This window comes from Nymphaea colorata, unplaced genomic scaffold, assembly GCF_008831285.2.
Source record: "Nymphaea colorata isolate Beijing-Zhang1983 unplaced genomic scaffold, ASM883128v2 scaffold0001, whole genome shotgun sequence".
In the NCBI taxonomy this organism is placed as follows: domain Eukaryota; kingdom Viridiplantae; phylum Streptophyta; class Magnoliopsida; order Nymphaeales; family Nymphaeaceae; genus Nymphaea; species Nymphaea colorata.
Window position 1 is genome coordinate 3,751,652 of NW_022204507.1, and position 5,529 is coordinate 3,757,180.

Below are 5,529 nucleotides of genomic sequence, written 5' to 3' on the forward strand. Positions count from 1 at the left end.
AAGAGGGTTTTGATAGATTCCGCTTTCAGCACAGCATGTCGTTTCTTTTTGAGATTGGGGATCATACATTGAGGGATTCAGGTAACGGATTTGGTTGGTTTGTGTTGGGGATGAGTTCAGCGATGGGGAATTCTGTTTTTCTGTGTTCGCTTTGGCTCTTGAAGCTGAAGGATGAACGATAAGGACCAGATGATGAATCGAACCTATGGAGCGTGGCACGGTGGAGGTAGCAGTGGGACGAGCATGGATGGTGGGTATCCACAGTCTGGCCGTGCAGGCCGGAAGTCAAAGAAGATGGATATGCGGCGGAAGGGGAGCGAGGGTGCTCCAGCAGCACAACAACAGGGTGTTGTCGGTTACAACCCGCCGAGGCTTCAGTAATTGCAGACTCAGAACAGGCTGAAAGCACGGCGATTCTACCCGAAGCGGAAGTTCCACAGGTTTGTGCCCTATGCACCACAGAATACGACCTGCACACCCAGCACCAAGCCCACGACTCGTCTGTTCTTTTTTCATTTTTGTGGGATTTTTTGTCTTACGCAATCAGGGGTGGAGCTAGATTTTTTTTCCTTTCATAAAACAATCAATATATGGTTAACATATTTTGAATTGACTATGAGGCAGATCTTGTGGGGCTACTCCATATAATTGGGCCCAAGTTTGAACATTAAATTAAGGTTTCAAAGAGTGGTCATGTTCATAACCAAAATAACAGCTGAGGCCAAAAATTAGTATTCTAATTGTCTGGAGCAATGAAAGTCATGTTTTCCGTGAAATTAACAGTAAAAAAGTAGAACATTTTGAGGTTTGTGTCTCGAAATTTTGACTTTTTGATCAGTTTCCTTTAAAATAAAGTTTCCACTGACATGGCTGAATGTGAATCAAAAAGCTTGGATCGAAAGTCGAGGGTATGAGGTCAAAATTATTGAATGGGCAAAAATTCATGTGTCCTGAAACCAAACACAGGTGGCATCCACTGCTCTCTAAAGATTAGATGAAAAACTCGGGTCTCTGTGGCTTATACCAATTGGAAGTTGTTGAGCGCGTTATCAATTGTTTATGTTTTGATTACTAAGAATAAAGCCAAAACAAACAGTAGGAATGGGAATTCGTTTAAAGATGCTGCTTCCCAAAAATTATATGTTTGTCCCACCACCATCTTATTGTTTTCTTAGGAAAATCCCAAATACCCAGAAAAGATGGTAGAATGGGAATCAAAATTTGCACTGTAAATCCAACACAACCTTCCAATCTTGGCTCCTATGAGAGTCTGACTAATTTTGGAATCTAATCAAGTTTCAGTTACCATCTTCTTGTAAATTTTTGGTCTTTTCTCCTCAGTGTTTAAGAAACCTTTTATGAACCGTGACCTTCCAAATTCTCACAGCGTGCATGGAAGCCATGGTTCAAGTCCAATCGGTAGGTTTTACCCTTCACAGCCATCATAAGTGACGAAACTACAAGACTTCCAAGAATGAGCCATATATAGTTAGCAAAATCACATGGATTGCCTCCATTACCTCATTTCTCTGTTGGGAAGGTTTATTTAGAGCTGCCTTTCTCATAGTTGCCTTATTTCATTGTTCCCTTACCCATCAAGATCTTGTTGCTTTGTGAGAAAACTTAGAGAAGAAAACAGAGGAAGCATGAAAGATAAAGTTGGAGAGAACTTGTTTTTATTGATTCCTTTAAGCAACATACATATAATAGAGAAAAAGGTTATCGCTTACAAGATTTTTGGTATACAAGATCATGATAATACACAATTTCTATCCCAATCCATTAACCACCGAAAATGTAGTGTGCATAACAATAACAGATCATAAGAGATCTGATCCCTTTTTTCTTGACACTTTGTTTATCACGCAGGATTCCTGCGTGATTATCTTACCTAAAATGGTCTGGCTGGTTTGAGAGTCCATCTTCACTCAAGAACATCAGAGAATGAATAAAGAGAGAACTTTCTTTACCATGGATGCAAACACCAAATTGCTGAACCAGGTACATGCTTGAGTTTTTTTCTTTTTCCATGTTTTAACACTTCTTCCATAGGAGGCTGGTAGAGTGTGCACGCATTTGCTTAGTTATATCTGCACTAGCATATGTGAAATGTGGTTCTAATAGTTTATTCTGATGCCTATGTGGTTGCAGTTTGCACATGGGAAGCCGGAGCTGTGGCGGTGCCTCAGAGGAACAAGCCTGAGGTATGGCTTAAGAAAATACTGTTGTTACTAGGCCTACTGAAGCATGATAACCATTCACACTTCGCGACAAATTATGAAACCGGTGACGTCTTCAAGAAATTGATTCGGGTCTTCTGCATTTGGGCAGGTCAGTAGGCCTAGGGTGAGTGCTCAAGGATTAAGCACACTTCAGAAAGTGGTGTCAAGCGAATAGGAAAAGAAGATAATGCCTCAGTCGGAGGAATTCGAGGCGATGGTGGATGTGGTTATCAATCCCAATGCTGAAGTGGCGTGCAACAAGCGAAGGCTACCCGTCTTTGTGGTGCTAACGGATCCACTCGAAGGGAGTTTTGGCTTAAAGGAGCGTCCGAGCCTTATCGGGAGCATTAGCTTGACCAACATCGGCTTACCAACTCGAACTCCTTTTTGAATCCCACCACCCTCTTCCTCCCTTTCTCTTATACGTTTTTTGTATTCCTTTATTGTTTTTGATAATTTTTGCAAAATCATTGAAAATTCGTCACTTAATTATATGTTCTCTCTCTGTTTCTACCTTTTATCTAGATATCATGCCTTTCCATGTAATGTAAGCAAAAGAATTGGAACTGCCTCGTATTTCACTTGGTAAGATGGATAGACTTTAAATGTCAATTTCCATCTCAATCACATGCCAATTGAACCGTTCCAAAAAAAAAAGAAACAGATATGGAAAAAAATTAATCTCTCAGAAATAGATGTCTTTGGATTTAAGAAATGACATCCGACTGGATTCAGATTCAGATTCTGATATATATAAGTATCGGATCCGATACAGATTCAGATCAACCTGTGCCAGGGCTTCCTGTGTTGTGGAGGTCTCTCTTACAGAATATGTTTGGATTATTCTTTTTCTTCTCTGATGAACTTGTGTTCTTGATCGTTGCCCTTGTCGTCTCAAACTTAGGAACAACCAGGCCCATATATGGGAGACAAAAATTCAGAACTTTTGCATTGGAACATTTTAATCAGCCTTTGAGATTTGAAAACTGTGGTCAATAAATTGGTTGTGACAATACTTTGCAAAAAAAAAGGAAAAGAAGTTTTGAAAATTTCTGCAAATCCATGGAAAAGTCGAAATTTTGATCTTTTTCCAACATGCTCAAGTTTTCCAAACGTCACATTATTGGAAATTGTTAAAAATTTTGGTTTTTTGAAAGTTTGTTAAGTAAAAAGTTTGATAATTATATTTTTTCTGTTATAACTATGACTGAGTTTCCAAATTGATGGGATTCCTTGAAACTTTTGGTGGCCTATCAATTCAGAGTTTAAGATTTAGTGTCTTAGCTCTTCCTATGACTTTTGAAGGTCCCTACATTACTTGCAGCAGTGAAATCTTTTTTCTTTAGGGCCCATTTGATGGTCAGGTTAAACTTCGTGGTGAGGGTGAAATCTGTACGGACGGGTGAAATTTCACCTGCCCGTCTCACGATGTATCAAATTGGGTGAAATTTCACCCGTTTTACGTTAAAGCGAGCGGGTGAAATTAGCTCGGACTTTTGAGTGGGTGAAATTTCACCCGCTCGACCCTTTCTTCTCTTGCTCTCTTCTTGACCTTTTCGATGCCATCTCCTCCTCGTTTCACCCCTCCCCTCTCTCAGAGCCTCTCTTCTCTTGCTCTCTCGCTGGCTCTTTCCCCTTCGTAGCCTCTTCCCCTCACCTCTCTTGCTCTCTCCTTCCCCTCCTCTCTCGCTGCCTCTTTCCCCTTCGTCGCCTCTTCTCCTCTCCTCTCTTGCTCTCTCCTTCCCATCCTCTCTCGCTGCCTCTTTCCCCTTCGTCGCCTCTTCCCCTCTCCTCTCTTGCTCTCTCCTTCCCCTCCTCTCTCAGAGGCTATCTTCTCTTGCTCTCTCGCGGGCTCTTTCCCGTTTGTCGCCTCTTCCCCTCTCCTCTCTTGCTCCCTCCTTCCCCTCCTCTCACAGAGCCTCTCTTCTCTTGCTCTCTCCTTCCCCTCCTCTCTTGCTCACCTTTTCCCCTTCGTCACCTCTTCCCCTCTCCTCTCTTGCTCTCTCCTTCCCCTCCTCTCTCAGAGCCTCTTTCTCTTGCTCTCTCCTTCCCCTCCTCTCTCGCTGGCTCTTTTCCCTTCGTCGTCTCTTCCCCTCTCCATCTCTCCAAGCTGAAAATTTGGGAATGGGTGGCTTCCTAGATTGGCCGCATCGATCATCACCGCTGCCTACTATTGCTGCCGTCACCGATCTCATTGATGTTGGTAAGCGATAGGGCCAGGAGCAAGGCGAGCGCGTTACACTCCATCTTGGGCGTCCAGGATAGCCTTCATCCCCTCTCTGACGGGTCGAACTGTTAATGTTTCTTTGTTGGTATACTTAATTTGGATGAATATGAATCTTCTTGTCCAGTTTTCACGTCTTGTATATAGTATCTGTACATTCAATCAGGCTCACACATTTGATAATTGTTATTGTATAATTTTCTTTCTGAAGAAATGAAAACATTTTGGGTCATATAGTTTCTCTGAATTCTTGTTGGTTTTCTGCATATACTTGTTCCTCTTATTGTTCTGAAAACCTTGGATGGTTAATTCTATTCTTGATATTGGATTGAAATTAGTTCCTTTATACATGGTTTCAGCGAAATCCTTCTGTTTATCATTCTAATTTCCTAATTTAGTGGCACATGATTATCAGAAACTTTTTAAGACCTCACAATATTCTGATCGTTGATATATGCACTTCTGTCGTGCATCCGGATGTTTATAAGAAGGTTGCTCTCTCTTTGCAGGAAATCAAACTTTCAATAACGACCATGTCTTCATTCTGAACCAATTACATGTTTGCAAACTGTAGTGGTAGATGCCGAAGCTCCATTTCTTGGAATATTTTACTGTATATTTTTATGGTGTGTCGTTAATTTCCATATGACGAACACCGAAGATACAATTAGGTAAAACAGAAGCTTATTCAGATCTGTTGATGTTTATAGCAGTAGAATCAGTTCCTATTTTTCATTTGCTTTCTTGTGGCAACGTTTCATGCTGAAGTTTACTGAGGATCTCTTGGTCGCTCCAAATTTTCTGTCGTTTCTCACACCAACTTCATACTGTTGGATTTGATTGCTCCTAATGATAGTCTACCTCATTGGGTGGAACGATTGTGCAGCTTCTTTTGTTTCCTTTTGATAAACACAGAAAATGTTACTCTCCTCTGTGAATTTCACTCTTCACAGCAACAAAATCATTCACTATCTTCCTAACTAAGCCCCTTCCCCATCATTTTGGCACCCAGTCACCACAGTAAGAAACATTGTTTACCCAAAGACCTTATATTAAGGTAAGGTGTCCTATCGTCAACAAAGA